This window comes from Condylura cristata, unplaced genomic scaffold (assembly GCF_000260355.1).
Source record: "Condylura cristata isolate star-nosed mole 26May11 unplaced genomic scaffold, ConCri1.0 scaffold00015, whole genome shotgun sequence".
NCBI lineage: Eukaryota > Metazoa > Chordata > Mammalia > Eulipotyphla > Talpidae > Condylura > Condylura cristata.
The window spans coordinates 10,910,322-10,929,380 of NW_004567116.1; the positions used below are offsets into that span (position 1 = coordinate 10,910,322).

Sequence of the window (19,059 nt, forward strand, 5' to 3'; positions counted from 1 at the left end):
TACCCACAGAGGGCAAGAGGTAGTATTCCAAAGCTATAAGCCCTTTGGAGTTCAAATGGTTATACTCCTAGAATTAAATAACAATCCTTTCTCTCCAAGTAAATTTTGTGAACCACTAAAATCTCAAATGCTTACAGGAGTCTAGAATGATCGCACACTCCTGGTTCTGTGCTATCATTTAACATACAGACCAGGGTTCCTCAAAGTTTAGCAGAGTCAAAGTAACCAAACCTATGAAATATTAGCAGTTCTCCAAATAGAAGGAATGCAATACAACTTTGGTTTTGGGGTCAGATAAACTTCAAACCAAATTCTAAGTCTCCCTCTTAATTAGTTGTGTGATCTTGTATGGACTTAAAATTACTAAGCATTTAAATTCAACATGTGTAAAATGTAGATGATACCAATCAAACATTTAGCAGTGACTGACAGGTAGCTATGAATAGCTCAGAAAAGGGGCCTCATGGTGGTGCAAGGGGTCAAGGCTTAGCACTATGAAACTATCACCAGCCACTGTGACATGAGTTTGTTCCTTGGCCAGAGAACTAACCCCAAATGGCATAGTAGACCTCTCCTGTCTTGCCCACTGCTCCCCTCACCAGTGTATTTCAGTCAATACTCCTGCTCTGTGCCCCACTCTGTCTCTGGTAAATGTGTTACTTTCTGCATCTCTGTCAGGATCTTGTATGCATAAATAAATAAATCTTTAAAAAAAAGAGTTAAAAATGTACTACTCATACCCCATTTTACAGGTGAAGAAATGGAGACTTAAATCATTTAAATGCTTTTCATTGACACAAAGAAACTGACAGAATTGGGACTTGAACTACAAAGACATGGTTATAAAATTGTCTTAAGAACTCATTCAGATAAGGCAACATAAAAAAAATTACAAAGAAGAGTAAAAAAAGTCTGTAAATATCTGCTACACAAATAATCAGACACAACCACACTGGATTTCAGCCTCATTTATTTAAAAGATTTGAAGTTCAGAATAGTTTTTAAAGTGGTAAAATATGTAAAGCAGCAATGTTATAACGTCTTAGCACACAAGATTTTAATTGATTTTCAGGATATCTGTACATATGAATTTGAAATAAGATTTTCATAATGAAATAACAGTTTAATATAATGAAAGAAAATTTCCTACTAGGGAGTTTCATAGAAGAATACCATTATAACAAAGTTGAATCATTCCTTTAACTGTAAAATAAACTCACATATTTTTAACAGTTTCATCCTCTTCTAGCTCATCTTCATTTAAGCATGGTCCAAAATACAGCATTTGCTCTCTCCTTTAAGTTCAGTTGAGGTATTCAATCCTAGGATTAAAAATAATAATAATAATAATAATACCATAATGAACAAATCATCTTTTTTGGAAACTGAAATCTCTATAATCAAAGTAGAGGTTTCTACAAAATCAGTATTTAAGGCCTCCCTGGAGGGATAGAGCTTAAGTCTCAGCTCTGTCAAGTTCTGGCAGCCACTGCATCATGAGATTGATCCCAGGCCAGGGAGCTGACCCACATGAAACAGCAGACCTCTTCTGTCTGGCCTTCTGCTCCCCTCAGTAGTGTATTTCAGTAGATCTGCCTGTTCTGTTCCCTACTCTGTCTCTGGTGCATCCTCTCACCTTCTGTACCCCGGGCTTACTTACACCCCAGTTCTTGTACACATAAGTAAATAAAAATAAATTTTAAAAATAGAAAGATATTATTAAAATATAAATAACTTACTTTCTTCTTCATAATAAAAGTGGATTAATAATGGGGACGGTACAAAGGATCACTAGTAAGTACTCATTCCGGACTTCTTCTGTTCCAACTTCTTGGACTCTCAAATATACATTCACTAACAGATAAAACACTTAATAAGTCTCTCCTTTATAAGCATCAGTTTCATTTATTTTTAATTGAGGCAACATGGGTTGACAACCTTGAATATGTTTTAAGAGTACAGGTCCACACTTCCTCAAAAGTGTTAAAAATGTTACCACACCCACCATCAAAGCATATCTTCTCTGAGTATAAAGCTAAATGAGGACCTCCTTGGTAGTGCAAAGTATTAAAACACAGCACTATGAGCTATCTACAGAACTATGAAACTAATCATAGCCACTGCAACATGAGTTCGATCCCGAGCCAGGGAGGTGATCCACATGGCACAACAGACCTCTCCCTACTGTTAACCTCAGAAGTGTATTTCTGTAGTTCTGTTTTGCGCCCCCCTCTTTCTGTGGTGAATTCTCTCACCCCCCACACCTTTGGCCTATACCCTAGTTCTTGTATAAATAAATAAATCTTAAAAAAAAAGATATATACAACATACACATGCATACCTTTTTAAGCATAAAAATGTATCCTACAAACCTAATTTAACACCTTTTTTCTCCTCTCAATATGTAGTTGAAAAGCCAAAGTGAAATGCTGACATTTCTCTATTGCATATTAAGAGGAACTCTTTCTCACATCAGCAAATCTCATCATTACAATCTAATCCCAAGTACTCTATCAAAAAAAAAAAAAGTGTGTCATGGTAGACAAATCAGTTTAAAAGTAGGTGAAAGGGAAAGCAAATTAATATTTTGCCAATATCATACTTCCAGCCAAAAGGAACAAAATGTTAGCATGGTTATGCAAACAACTTCAGTTAATAATTTGGTGAAATTTTTTTCACATGAATGCTTATAACAATGGACTCATCTTTTTCCCTACAATTTCTAGTTATTTTAATTCCTACTACTTTTGCCTAGTTCTTTTCATTGTCAACATATTCACATATGAGACTCCATGAAATGCTTTAGTTATAAAGGATAACAGAATGAAAGATCTAAACTTACTACCCAGTTTAAGAACCAAAAACCCCAAGAATCTACCATCGCCCATCATCCAAATAAGCAAAGTCCTAAAAACTGTACACAAATCTACTTGTATAAATACATATGTGGGTACATACATGCTTATGTCACAATATGGTTTAAATACATATTATTATACATTTCCATGAAATACTAATATACTGTTTAGTTTGCCTTTATGAAAATGAATTAAAAACACGTTATACATGTAAGAGGCTCACATTGGATCTCAAGAGAAACAGACGTAAAGTAAGTGGCTGGAAGAAGGTATGTCGAGCCAACAACAGGAAGATAAAAGCAGGAATTGCTATTCTCAACTCTAATAAATTAATTCTTCAGCAAAAAAAGGTAATTAGTAACAGAGATGGGCACTATCTAGTGATCGGGAAGATAATTCATCAAAATAGACAAAACTGTGATCTGTATTTCCACATCCAACACAGGTGTACTCAAATATATAAAACTATTAAGTCTCAAATTGTATTGATTTGCTAATCCTTTAGTTATCTAAATTTGGGGCTCTAACTTCCCACCTCTTATGTGCTTATGCTTCACTTACCTTCCACCAAAATTCCAGTGCTAATACCTTGTCTCATTCTCCTTCCTCCCACCCCAACCTGATAACCAGCATAACCTGATATTTGTTGTATTTTGCCAGCTTTTCTTTTTTTTCTGCAAGTGAGTGAAACTATCCAGTAACTGTCTTTCATTTTCTGACTTATTGCAACCATCCACTTTGTCCCCCCAAAGCACTATTTCATCTTTTTAAATAGCTCAGTAGTAACCTTTCAGTATATACTCATGTTTCTTTATCCATTTGTCTGCTGATAGACACAGGTTAGTTCCAAAGACTTAGGTAAAATGAAAAATACAGCTATGAATACAGGCATGCATGAAACTTTTTGTATTAGTGTCTTCACATTCTTTGGGTGGAACCTAAAAATAAAGGTACTGCTGGGTCACACAATATTTCCTTTTTTATTTCTTCAAAGATTCTCCATACCATGCTCCATAGAACTGTACTAAACTGCATTCCTACCAATAGTGGGTGAGTATTCCATTTTCTCCACATTCTCATCAATTTTTGCTGTTTCCAGTCTTTCTGATATAGGCCATTCACACAGGGGTACAGTGACATCTCTGGTTTCGAGTTGCATTTCCTTTATATTCAATGATATTGAGCATGCTTCCCATGTGACTATAGACCACTTATATGTCTTCTTTGAAGAAGTGTTTATTTAGGACTTTTGCTTATTTTGTGTGGGTTTATTTCTGGACTCTTTATTCCAGTGACCTGTTTCTGGTTTTTTTTTAAATACTATACTGTTCTGATTATTATCATTGTGCAATATAGTCTGAAGTCAGGGACCATGATATGTCCATTTTCCCTTCAGAAATAGTTTGCCTATTCATGATCTCTTGTGGTTTCATACACAATCTTATAATTGTCCTACGTCCTTAAAAAATACTGGAACTTTTATAGGTAATATGCTGAATTCTATGAACACAGGCTAGCTTTTTTTTTTTTTTGATCATGTCTTGAGAGTTTTCAGTAAATAACACTTCACCTTTGTTAAGTTTACCCCCACATATTTCATTCTTTTTGGTGCAATAATAAATGGGACTTTAATTTTTCTTTCTTCTAATCATTATTTGCATATAAAAATGCAATCGATTTTTGTGTATTATATCCTGCGATTTTATTATTTCTAGTAGTTCTTTTGCTTTTTAAGTCTTTTGGAGTTTCCATGTATGTTATATTATCTGTAATTTGGATTATTTCCTGTCTTTTTTTCTTGCTTACTTGTCCTGGCTAGGACTTCCAACACTAGATGGAATATTAGCACTGAAAGCGGACACTTCTTGTTTAGTTCCTTTTTGTAGGGGAAGTACTTCTTCAACACTGAGTATGATATTAGCTGTAGGTCTGCTATATATGACATACTGTAGCTTTTGCTCCCATTTGATTTTTTTTTAATCACAAATGGGTATGGAATTTTGTCAAATGCTTTTTCAGCATCCACTGAAATGTTCATGTAATTTTTCTCTTCTAATTGTCGATGTGGTAAATGACATTAATCTGTATATGTTAAACCAAACTTGTATCACTGGTATAAATCCCATTTGGTAGTGATGAATGATTATATATTGCTGGATTCAAACTGCTGGGATGTTGTTAAGAATATTTTGTATTTACATTCATCAGAGCTATCAATCTAGAGTTGTCTTTGTATTGTCATTTGGTTTTGGGATTAAGTTAATGTTGACCTCATGAAATGTGTTTGGGAGACTTTCCCTTTTCAATTTTTCTGAAGAGTTTGAGAACAAGTATTTGATATGCAATAAAAGTTTAAAATTCACTAAAGAAGGCATATCGTCCTGTGTTTTTGTTCTTAGAAAGGCTTTTGATTGCTCTTTTACTTCTGCATTTGTGATTGGTCTGTTCAAGCTGTGTATTTTATCCTTGTTTAGTCTTAGAAGAATAGTTCTGATTCATATATATAAAATGTTTAATAAGATGGGTTTGACATAAAAAGACCCTGCTTATAAAAATGCAATGATATGCAAACTTAGAGAAAGCCAAAAAAACAAAAAAGCACCCAAAACACAGCATATGGACAAGATTATAATTTCTCATTACAGGCAGCCAAGTACATTTAAAATTAGCATTAACAAACATTTTCTACTTTTTCCCTTTTAGTTAACTAATATTAAAATATATTAATATTGAATATAGTCCAGGGCATATATCTGAGGTGAGGTGAGATTAGAGAATGAGAAGCAAGGGCAGGTTTTAAATGACCAAATAAAGAGAAAAAGAAGCTGCTTTTTTTTTTTTGGTCAATTTTTAAAAGAATGAGATGGGTAAAAATTCAAATTTGGCACTGGTGGATTTTTCAGCTAAAAGGTCTCAACCTACAGTAAATAAAAATGTGGGGGTCAAAACAAACACCATTTTTGGCTCATCTATATAACAAAGACTTTACTTGCACTTTTAATTAAGACAACTTATTAAGAGTTCTAAAAGTTCTTAATACATCTTCAAGAGATCCAGCATGCTGCAAACTTTTTTTATCAGCCTGTGGCTTGCCCTTTTTTTTTTTTCTTCATTTTTTCTTCCTTCCTCTTTCTCCTATTGTTCTCCAACCTCACCCACTTTTTCATTTTCTTAACAATGTACTTTGAATTTTGACAAAATCAAATTTATCAATTTTTTCTTTTATGCTTCCTTTTTGTCTAAGAAATTTTAGACGTTGTATTACCTAAGATCACAAAGGTTCCCCCCCCCCTTTTATTCCATATAGTGTTATATTTAGGCTTACGATGCATTTCAACTTAACCTTTGTAGATAGTATGAGAGTTGGAACAAGGCTTATTGCTTGCATATGACTGTCCAACTGTTCTAGCACCATTTGTTGAAAGTATTCTTTTCCATGCTGGTTCATATGCACTTTTGTTAAAAGCCACTTGGTATATGTGTGCATCTCCATTTTATCTTCTTTTCATAGATCTATATGCCTATCATTTTGTTTAAAGTCAGCAATCGCTGACTTTAAAATTTTTTGAGGTAACAAACTGTTAAACATGGAGCTTCCCTACAACCCAGCAATCCCACTCCTAGGTATCTACCCAAAAGACATAAAAACATTGATTCAAAGACACCTGCACCCCCATGTTTATTGTTGCTTTATTCACAATTGGAAAGACATGGAAACAGCCCAAATGCCCAAAAATGGATGACTGGATTAAAAAGATGTGGTACATATACACAATGGAATATTACTCAGCAACCAAAAAAAAACCCACATGTCTTTTGCAGCAACATGGATGGAGCTGGAAAAGATCGTGCTTAGTGAAATAAGCCAGAAAGAAAAGGAAAAATACCGGATGGTTTCTCTCATAGCAGGAATATAACGGAACAGGCAAGAAAATAATGACAATGATGAACAGCTATATACCAGAGACATTTTGTGGGGGTGCAGTGGGGAATGGGATCAAAACAGTGGGAGGAGAGAAATGCACTGGACTATGGTGATGGCACATGGGTGATTTGGTGATGGGAAACCCATGGGGATTACAACTGAGATGGAAAAATGCACAAAAAATATGTAAAAATTAACTAATATAATAATAAAAAAGTCAAAAAATTAAAAAAAATTTTTAGGTAAAAAAATTGGTTCACAAAATATAAGGCTGCATTGCTGTAGTTTTAAAAGATTTGAACTGAGGTAGAATTTTCATTGTTCTTGTCTTGAGCATTTGCACTTCCACAGAGATTTCTATATCACCCTACTGAATTCTCTTAAAAAGCTGTTTTAGAAAAAAAAAACCATTTAGTATTTTGATTGCGTTTTTAAATCTATAGTCAAATTAGGGGAGTTAAAACATACTATTATTTAATTTTCCAAACAATCCATGAACATTGTATATGTCTCACTATTTGAGACAGACTCTAGGCAATATCTAGAGTTTCAGTGTACAGATCTTACACATACTTAGTTAACATATCCCAAAATATTTCATGTTTACTGGTGCTATTTGGTTTGGTTTTAGTAGTTTCAATTTACAATTGCTTGTTGCTAGAACAATAAAGTTTTATGGCTTTTGAAAAATATTGGTCTTTTAAAATTCATACCAACTTACATATTCAACAAAAAAATGAAACTTCCTGTTTGGATATTCTACTGCAATTACTGACTTCATTTAAAAACATTATTCTAAGTTTGACACATTTTTAAAAACAATTCCAAGGTTTTAATTTACTTTGGTTATTGGAGAATTATAATTTTCTCTTCAGAAGGTGAGGTCATACTGCATTCAGGCACAGGAAACGTGATTAACTGTATACCTTGGTTCACAATCCTACAATCATTACTGGCTTTTTAAAGTTTATTTGACATCGCCCCGCCCACTTCAATTCTCTCTTCTACCTTTCTCCTTCTATGGATAACATTTTTCTTGCTCTAAGGAAACCTTTAACAATGTGCTTGACATGTTTTTGAACATTTTCTTGCAGACATTTTTGTATCCATGTGCTTCAAACTTCCACAAATGGTATTAAGAGATTCCATTACTTTCACTTCACACACTGACTTTAAAAATGTGTGTGGTAGACATACATAGTCCTTTTTTTTTTCCATCTAGAGCATAATAATACCTGTATGACTCTTATCATATTTTAGCTACTCCCACCCCTCCCTACACATGATTAAGAAATCCAGCCTGACTCTAAGTCCATCAAAAACAATGTGGTTAATATCCTCATGTTGGTTTTTGTAGCAATCTATCTAGGACTTCTTGAGGACATATGCCAAAAACCAATTTATTCTAATCTATATTCATTTAACTATATTCTGACAGATTGTGCTCCAGAATGGCTCACCACTTTATACTCTTAGTAACAGAGTCTGAGGCTTCCTATCTCCATCCCCATCAATATGTGACACCGCCCATTTTTTTTTTTTTTTAGTCTACTGGGAATATATTATTGTTGCTTCATCTAAACCACTCTGATTACAAATGAGTTTGAGCAGATCTTCTGTATCTGTCTCTTAGTTTCCTCTCCCAAAAACTGCCTGTTCATAGCCTTCACACATTTTTCTACTGTAGTACTTGTTTTTGGTCTGATGATCTAGGCATTCCATGTTATAAATATTAGTGCCCTGTCATATCTAAATAAGTGAATGTATTCTCCTACATTATCCCTGATTTTAAGTGATGAGATCTTGTTTCCCCAGTAATTGTTTCAGTTTTCTACTGATACATACCAAAGCACCCCAAACCTCGGATGCTTAAAACAAACCACTTTATTTTGCTCATGACATTATGAAACTTAAAGTCCTCTTTGGAATGGATCCTTTCATTTATATGGCAATGGCCAGGGCAGCTTCTTCATTTACAGATCTGGTTTCTTAGTGCTATTGAGTCTTTCCATTTGATGCTTCGTCTTTGTATGATTTTGTGCTTCTCAAAACATAGTGGTTTCATGGTAACTACACTGTTATAGAGTGGCAATAGGCACTAACCAGAAATTGTGAGGCCTAGTAAAAGCAACATTTGGAACAGGCCTATCAGCATTTCTATCATATTCCTATGGTAAAACAAAGGGCCTACCCAAGACATACAGACACTGTGATGACAATGACAACACTGTAGTGCAGAAGTGAGCCAGGAAATACTGCTGGGCTATTTCTGTAAGACATAACCTGTCACGTACTTCAGTGATATTTTTTTCTTTTCTGAATTGTCAAATTTTGGCTTACATCTTTTATCTTTTTCTACTAAGTCATAAAAACTACATAACAGACTTAAAATCTTTTAATTTACAAAACTTAGGTTTCTTTTTGCTTTTCTCCTCACACAGAAAAGAGCAGAAGTCAGTTTCACTTACTATTAGTTGCCTCTAAAAGTCTTTTGTTGGGTTGAAAAAATTATTTAAACTTGTGTATCTTAAAAATATGATGTTTATTATAGGAACTTATCAAAGAATAAACCGTTTCATATATGGCTTACATAGCAAGTTCTAATTCTAACGTAATTTGTGAAACAGTACAGAAAAGTTTAAAAAAAAAAAGATGTCTCCATTTTAAATCTCTAATACATTATGTTGTCATTTTTCCCACTTATAATCTCCATAGGTTAAATCTTTGGTTTGGTTAATACTAAAATTGAAAGAAAAAAGTCAGCCACTTTTGACACAACTACATTACAACATACAGTTCCTATCCCCTTAAAAACCTCTTTAAAAACATTTTAAAATTCAGAAACAAGTATTTCAAAGCTAAAAACTATGGACTTGGTTTACAAATACTGTTTTTAGAATAGCTAATTTTTTGAAATTAGATTAGAACTAATATTATTTTATGTGAATGCAAGTGATTATCTTAGTAATAATCATTTTCTATGTACTAAGATAATTATATGATCGTGATGACAGTCATTTTCTTTTTTCCTTTTTTAAGATTTACTTATTTATGCACATAGAAATAGAGTGCAAGCTTGAGATGCAGGGGTGGTGAGAGGCTTCAACAGAGACAGAGTAGGGAGCAGGACGGGCAGATCAAGGAAATACACCGCTGACATTGCTGAGGGGAGCAGCGGGCAGGTCAGGAGAGGTCTGCCGCGTCTGGGGTCAGGGATCAAACTCAGTCTGAAGCGGCTGCGGCCAACTCGCAGTGCTGCATCCTCACCAGTTGCACCACCAGGGAAGGCCAGTAATAGTCATTTTCAAATCACATTTCATGATTGTGTCAGGCAAGAAATTCTACTGTAGTCAAGTAAAATTTGTCTGGAAATACCAAGTTACGTATTTCTCCATTAGCTAAAGCCTGTTAATAGAAAATTAAACTAAAGTCATATATTCTAGATTTTTTTTGCAAGTCAAATTCTGACATTTTGTGCTGGGGTTACTGCCTAGCAGAGTAGCAATAATGTACCCTATCTCTAAAATACATGTACGAAGAATCATTATAATAAAATTCATCATCATATAAAAACATAATATGCAAGAATAATTATTTAATAAAATAATGTGCTTATAACATCTATTTTAGGTGAAAGTGATTTTTTGAAAGTTGAATTTGGAAAAGAAATCCAAAATTAGCAAAGATGTCAAATAACTTCTAGTACCACACAGGCACACTTAAGGAGAAAATTGAACAAAAAGAAAATAAGGCAGGCAGAGGACAAAGCAAAATTAGTTCTTAAGGACTTCTGACACTTTATAAGATAGAGAATCCTTGTAAGTGGCAAGATCTATACATATGATCTTGCTTTCTTTCAACAGAAATGGATTCATATCTTTTCATCAAAAGTAGTTTGAAGCAATGACTGTTTTGCGGTCTCTTATCCATAAATCTGACTTCTTAACTCTGACTTAAAAAAAAGTGAGGGCCCAGCAAAGCAGAGCTAATGTATTCTGTTCCTAAAATACATGCAGGAAAAATCAGAAAATAAAATTCATCATTAACAGTCATGGAAAAAAATATTAAATACCTTTCCTCTTTCTCCCAGAAACTTTTTTATCGGCTAGGAAGATGGAGGTGAGAGGGTGGAAATATACTTCATATTTAAGAGTATTATAATCTAAAAAGAAATATATTAAAACAAATTAAGCATATTAAATCAAGAAAACAGATACATATATAAGTACACAAAGTACAATCAACAACTCTTCAAATAATAAGAAGACCAAGGACCAAACTTTGAGAGGGTGATTTGTTGTCTTCGATATGTTTTTTAGCACCCACAAATGTTCAGATATAGAAACACATTAATAAAAAATGCTTGCTCTGCAGTGTGAACAGTTATGAAGAGGGAAATAGGTCAGAAAGGACAAAGACTGATATTCTTATATAGGTACCTCTTACCCCAAGTGTAACCAAATTTTGGCTACAATCTAAAATGAAAACTTTTAAGTTTTTGTCATCTTCTAAATTCACTTACAGACAAACCTGAAGATACTGAGTATTCACTTCTAGACAACCATAATCAAGTGAGTCATGTGAATATTTTGGCTTTCTGGAGTTTATACAGTAATGGTTGCACTTATTAATGGCTGTGTTAATGGTTGCATTTATTAGGAGTGCAACAATAGACTTATAGCTAAAAAATGCACATATCCTAATTAAATGTAAGAGGAAGTAAACACAAGCTATTGGATAAATGGCACCAAGAAAAGTACTCAATTCTGGGCTGCCACCAACCCCTGATTTGTAAAATTGGCACGATTTGTGAAGAACAAGGCACAATTGAACAATGTATGCCCATAAATGGAAGTAAGTGTGTGTTACTGTTTTGAATGAACATCAGAGCCAGTGGCTTTCATTTATAACACCTAAATCAATAAAGTTACCCTTTGGTGTAATGTCTCATTGAAAGAATTTTATCAAAATCACACAAAGCCTGTCTTCCAAAAAGACTGTTTTTGACACATATATAAAATACACACATATAAGCTTCTCCAGATAACTATGGATCTTACCATATATTTTTCTAAAACTGCAGCTGACTTTGTGTACTACAAGAAAACACCAGCAGAACTGAAGTGATAGAGGTAGAAAGCAGAATCTCAGGGATTACATGTTAGAATTCTTGGATATAAGAGCTCAACATTCTGTAGAGATGTGTCTACTTATGAAAGTTCAGAAGGGTTCTTCGCAGAAGCAGAGATAAGTCTATCCCTAGCCTATCAAAGTAAGTATTCACTCTCAAAGCACTTACAAACCATTTGTTTAGCTTAATTCACTTTAACAGCAACTTAGCTACTAAAAATGTATGCTTCCTTTCAAAACAGGCTATTTATGGCTTGAATGCTTCTACACAGCTACAAATTTTAGCCATCCAGTTTACATAAAACACAAAACCAACTCACCAGTTCTTTACCACATCACCTAACAATAACAAAAATGGACAAAACAAGTTTACCAATAATGTAAGTTCCCCACTCTTTGTTGGTCCCACTCTAAGGCACACCAGGATCAGGTCAGAAGGAAGAAAACATTCTCCTAAGATCTGACTGACAAGGAAACGATATTAGTCAATCAAATCTACAGCCCAAATCACACTAGACAGAAAAGGTTCCTAAGGACGCATTGTTCTGTTTTCTCTTCCGTGATGATGCTCTCTAATAGTCAAATACAAAGAAAACTCAAACAAGAGGGAGATTATCAAAACCCAGTTCATCACAAAACATCCAAGGCTTTTTAACGATTCATGTGTCCATCATAGTAACACAGAATCATGCTCTATAGTCACTAAGACACCCCACTAAATGGGACTTTTTTCATTTTCTCTGCAAATCATCTGTCATGCCCCAAATCAGAAACCCATGACTAACTTCTACAACCACTCCTGTACGTTTATTTCAAATCCTTTACTTCCTCAAACACGAGTGAAGTGCCTACTGACCAGTTGTCTGTGAAGTGGTTTTTCATGATCAGTTAGCCCTCCGTTGAACAGACAAGGACTGTGAATATCAGGCATTATTTACATAGTACATGGTGACAGAAATAGTTAGATTTCAGTTTGTGCAGGAGGGGAAGATCGGTCCTTACTTATCTACCTGCTGGCTACCCTGTGATTCCTATACACTGTTACATGTCAGGGCAGTGTCTCAATTTACCTCTGCTGAATTAGTACCCACTATGAGAAAGTCAACTATGCCAACATACAGAGGAATCCTGGGAACCGAGAGTAAGGTAACACGGCTATACAAACCTGATTTCCATACAAGTGCCCAAACAACCCTGCAGCACCAGAGACCCCACGAGGTTTGTTCCCTGAGAACCTGAGGACCTTGGAGAGCAGGTTTAAAATTAATTTTTGCACAAAACGCCTTTCTACAAACTGCAAAAAACAGTCTCCGGGGTGTCTCCATGACTTAAGAAAGTACTCAGATTAGCAGAAAAGTATTTCACAAATAGGAAGGGTTTCACTCTGCCTGAGTATCAGCAAACAAAGCCAAAGTTCACCATGTGCAAAAGAAAGCAAACCACTCATCCGAGGACTGACTTACTAATCATGCAGAATCTTACTAATCATGCAGAATCTTACATCAATCCAAGACACTCCACACACAAAGCACTGCTGCCGGAACGTTCCCAAATCCCAGCTCTTGCACAAATCACACCACACCCAAATAAACAAGCCCAAACAAATCCCAAACAGGGCTGAGCATCAACAACCACATGGACAGAGTCGAACGCTGAACGAAAGGGGATGGGGGGAGCAGGATACAAACCACAACAAAATAAAGTCCCAAACGCTTAGGCTCTGGCCACACAGACAGTTCCAAGGCAGAAAGCCAGAAGACCAGGGTCAGGGAGGCAGGTCAGGGCCCCTCACCAAGCCTGTAGCCCTCAGAGGCTCCCCTGGCCCATTTGGCGACATGAAGCCTCAACGTTAACCCCTCAGGCCGTTCGTCCACCTCTCAGACACACAATTAACAGACTCTAGTCAACCTGGGGGGCTCTTGGTGGCCTTCTGATGGCACCGAGAGCCCCCTAAGCCGTCCGGAACGGCAGAAACCACAACTCCTGTCTCTTCGGCGGCCATTACAACTAGAAAGCCGACTTTTACGACAATCCCACAATGCCGCGGCCTACAACTCCCAGAGTGCACCAGGCGGCGCCGCGGTTAACCCTGTCGTGGCGCCAGGCTGCCGAGCCCGCTTCCCTCCCCCGCCCAACATCCAATTGTTGCACCTACTTTCACCCTCACCGTCCGAAAGTAACTTTGGAAATTCTCTCAAACAATTACCGTTGGGCTATCTCGCCGCCTGCCTTCGTCACACCCACGATCTCACCTACCCAGGAATTTATCCCTAACCGAATAGTAGCTGTTTTCACCAGAACACTCCTCACACAGCCAAATGTTTACTATTTAAGGGGTCCGTTTAGCTACAATTAATCTTTCCCTCCTATTGACAATTTTCTGGCATTTTCCTGAATTTTTTATAGCCCAGAAATTTCATTATTTAACGTTATTAATTGAAAATCTGGTCTGTTAAGTTCTAGGAGGCAACAAGAAAGAAAAACTGTCCTGTAACTGGCCACAATGGTCTACATCTCTCCATTTTATAAGCCAAATATCGTCAAATATATTGATTTAGAAAAGTGCTGCAACTCCAAATAAGTCCTAATAAAAAAAAATTAGTTATAGACAATATATCTTTTAAATTTCAAGCTAATATTTTTTAAGGGAAAAGCCCTATCGTGCAATACACTTTGCTTTTCCTTATTTCTATTGATAGATAATCAGAAATAGCATATACTGCTGCTTTATTTTTCCTGACTTTGAAATATCAAAAAACAACATGTAAAGAAACATTTTAATATATTTGGAAAAATAAACTAAGAGTTCATTCTTTCAGAAACCTGCACTATCACATTATTTTACTCACTCCAAGAAGTCCTTCAAAGTCTTTCTCGTTTTAATTAAAAATGGGCTTTAAAATGCATTTCTTTAAAGTATATTGCCCATAATTTCAGTAAGGATGACAATTACATTTAAAGATTACTGAATCATCCATCTAAATTAAATATCTAGAATGTATTTATACAAACTGAAACTTGCTCAAAGGTGTAAGTGACAGACAGCCAAAATAATTGTTTAGTATTTGATGCATGCACTAAAACAACAACTCTAATTCTCCCAAAGTACCTGCGATTCTTCTCATACCTAAATGTAAAATACAATGTACACAATGTTTGATTTTTCCAAAGAAGCATTTTTCCATTTGAAGGAGTGATGAAAAGGTATCATGAATTTCAAATCACAAAACTCAGAGATCCTAAAAACACATAAAAACCCACAGTCTTTTTGGCAAGATTGCTCTTCAGCAAAACTCTACAAAACTCTGTTTTAAAGATGTCCCTTAATATTACAGTTAGCTTATTAGTAAAATTCTTTACCTAGTAAACTGTGAAAAGAAAATACTTCTTCAACATTTATTTTTTCACTCATGTTAGGGTATTTGGTTTCATAACAATTACGATAAATGCTATATAACAAGACAGCAAAAATTATATTACATATATATTTTGAATTTTAGTTCAAAATATACTATTTTAGCTTCTGTATTTTTATAATTTTTACCTAGCATTTTAGTAAAAAATTTAGCTTAGGAAAAGTTGCATTTATCTCTATTTTTTTGGAGCTACCAGACCATAAAAAAACATATTTTGTATGTTATTCTCCTGATGTTAAAATATGTGATAAAAAAAAGCTTAAAAACAAGTCAGAAATGAAATTGATCTCCTCATAAATTTATGACATGCTTACAGCTCTCTCTTCTCATATAGTTATGAGACTCTATTTTCCATTAGGAAGGTAGTCATTTTCTTCTTTTCTGTCCTTTAAACTATGATTTGAAAATTGACATATTAAAGGGCTTTATTTAAAGATCACATTAGAAATAATTTCTTACTCTTTTTTCAAATTACCATGTTCCTTCTTTTAAAAATATCTTAGAAGGCTAGTAAATATTAATTAAGTAACTTTAGTAAATGTTAAGCTATATACTTGCTATTAACTTAAATGTCTTTATAAGAATAAACAAATATAGTCTAGAAATTAATTCTTCAAATTCATACCCCCAAATTTAGTGTTTTTCTCCTAAAGTTTTTAGATTTCATTTTACCATGTGAATTTTCATTGCATTTCTTAAAAGCCTAATCTTTTAGACCAACATTTTTTTAAATATTAATTTATAACTGTATTAAAGATTTTAAAATTACAGAAATTTTACTACTTTTGAAATATATGTTCACAGAAGACAGAAATTATAATATACTTATTTTTCCCAATGTATTGGTGACAAAGCTAAGATGTACAAATTAACATTTCTTACAACCTATTTCTAGGAACAACTTCTGTAACTACTTCTTTTATTCTTTAACTTCATAAAATACTTTAAAGTATCTCTAAATGTTTGTTTAGATGTTTTAATTGCATTTTTAGTTTGTCTGCTTTAGAACATCTGATTTTCACATATATAATCTATACTTTTTATACAAGTAAGCTGTTCTAGTAGAAATACTGCCAAAAATAGAATGAATTGCTAATAATCAAATGTTTATAAAACGTTAGTCTGTCTTGTCTTTTTTTTTTTTTCCTTTTCTCAAACTGAAAAGAGGTCACATACAAAAGACAGTTCTTGCCTGATTAACCAAACTGTTTATATTTACATTATGACTATACAAAACAATATTTTCCTAGCATATGAGTTTACCTCACAGTTCAGACCTCTCTATTATGGTCCAAATCTTAATTAAATTTAATCCACGGGCTTGTTTTTTAAAGCAGTGACTGTACTTCAATTTTCTTTAAAATTCTATTTTTTATTATCTGTTTACATTTATGTTTAGGCATCTTCTAGGTGTCTTAAAAACTCTAGCTTTGGATTTTGCTAAATATAATTTTAGTTTTGTTATGTCTTAAATAAAGGTGCATAATAGGAATTCTATTATTATACCAATCCATCAGAGAGTGCAAAAATGTCTTATTTTTGTCCTTAACAAATTGACCTTTTAAAATGAAAAATTTGTTTTATTTAACTTAAAAATCCCGCTTTCTATTATCTTTAAGTGTTTTATATCATTTAAGACAAGCAGAACTGAAATGCATGTTTTCTTCAAATTGAACGGTCTCTTTTCAACAGCCGATAAACAATATAAAACAGTTTCCTTACCTAAAGCCGAAAAGTTTCACCTTTAAAAGAATCTCCAAGATTCTTAGAGAGATAAGATGTCTGACACATGAACATTGTTCCTGTAAAAATAAAAATGATACAAGTTAATAATTATGATCATTCCTACTCTGTGAAAAATTCACAATAAGATGAAAGACATCTGAATTTTTTGTGTCTTAATTTTAGACAGCAAGGCTTAAATACAGTTAAATTAAATCAATGCTGCCAATTAAAAAATCTTCCTTTTTTAAATTTAAAATTCTACAATCACAGAACCATCGTAAGACAAGTAGTTTTTATACTTAGTTGTCCTGTATTTTATTCTGCCACTGACTTATCTAGAGGGTTTAATTTATATACCAAGAGTTGTAATACTCTTTCACCATATTTAAGTCAGTAACTATTAAATGTTTTAAGATATTTTCTAGCCATAATCATGCCTGTTTTATAATTGTTTCAATTCTAAATTTCAAATAAATAGGTGAAAGTAAAAAAGAAAAAAAATTCAAGGAAAGTGAAACTTTCTAACTTTCAAAAAGCTTTTCTAGCTTCAAATCAATTTCCCCCATAAGACATATATAAAAGACTAGATGTCCTATGATGGAAACACTAAATACATTAAGACAAAGTTAGATTTAGGCTGAATTTTTTAAAAAACAATTTCTTTGCTTCTTCCTCTCTATTCATAATTTTCTCTCCATTTTAATTGAGGTTACATTCATCAACTTGCATGCATTCCTCCAAATAAAAATCATCTTCTACTTAGAAAAATTTTAGACTCCTTACATTTCCCTTTAATTTCAAATAAAGTTCTATATTTAAACCCAAGAAGGGGGACTTGGGTATTAATTATAGTCTTTCTCCCCCAAAATTATTTCCCTAGGCCTATTTGCTAATTCTCCCCTCAATAAAATTCCACCATGTGCCACTTAGCTTTTTTGGAGACCAACACCATTTGTCTAAGTTCTCCCCTAAAACTGAGGACATAGTCTGCCTTTGTATTTATGAGGTTTTTAAAAAGATTTATTTTACTTCTTTATGTACACAAGAACTGGGGTGTAGGCTAGAGGTATGAGGAGTGAGAAGATTGACCAGAGACAGAGTGGGGAGCAGAACAGGCAGAGTGACTGAAATACACAATTTAAGGGAGCAGCAGGTGGGACAGGAGAAGTCTGCTGCACCATGTGGGTCAGCTCCCTGGCCAGGGATTGAACTCATGCACAGTGGTTGTCAATAGCTTCAGAGTACTGAGACTTAACCCCTTGCACCACCAGAGAGGCCCCTGTATTTGTGTTGTGATGCATTATAATCTAGCTAATGTTACTTACACATACTCCAAAACATCACCAGTTTTCATTCCCCACTAGGCACTCAGGGCTTTTATTCACCAGATCTGAGCAAACCCCTGTTCTTCACCAGGACATCCACTTGGGTTCTCACATGGATGAATAAAACTGGAGTGCATAGGTGGGTTCAAACCATAAGAAAGGATGCCAGCCAAAGGAATGGCGATTCACATCACTGAACATATCTCGCTCATAATTTACTTGGATTCTTTAGTTAAGGACCTGCAGGAGTCATACATGGGATACTAAAAGCTTCCTTTTCCTATGTCACCTTTGGCTACCTTCAATTTCCTAAGCCATGTTTTTCGATGAAGATAACTTTGTGGACATTCCAGTTTGCAAGTGCCAAGAGGAAGTTCCTTGTGAGGGTAATAGAGTTGGCTACTCAGAGGCCTGACCATCTTCCAGGGCAGAAGCAGCATGCCCTGCTGAGCACCTGCCCTGAGGGAAAGCTGAGTTCTCCTCTCCTGTTGCCCCTGCATATTCTCCAGAGGGCCTGAAGGTAAGAATAAAACCACCCTGTACCTCAGTTTCTTTGTCTCCATCACCTGACACAACCAGTAGAGGCTGAAGTGGGAGCAGCCAGGGAAAGAGAGCAAGACTTCAAATAACACGACGTCCACCTGCTCCAGCCATGTTCCTCTCTCCTTTCTCACAGCAAA

The 19,059-nt window shown here is 34.7% G+C and overlaps 1 long non-coding RNA gene across 1 annotated transcript in view; it reads right to left on the minus strand.

Annotated features, from left to right (window-relative positions):
• Positions 1 to 1,137: 1,137 nt before the first annotated feature.
• Positions 1,138 to 19,059, minus strand: part of LOC105853664 — an 84,777-nt gene continuing 66,855 nt past the window's right edge. Inside the window, exons 3-5 of the long non-coding RNA XR_001145455.1 lie at positions 17,052 to 17,131; positions 10,856 to 10,945; positions 1,138 to 1,322 (exon numbers count right to left, since the gene is read on the minus strand). This is a non-coding gene — a long non-coding RNA (uncharacterized LOC105853664). The remainder of the gene's footprint in view (positions 1,323 to 10,855; positions 10,946 to 17,051; positions 17,132 to 19,059) is intronic.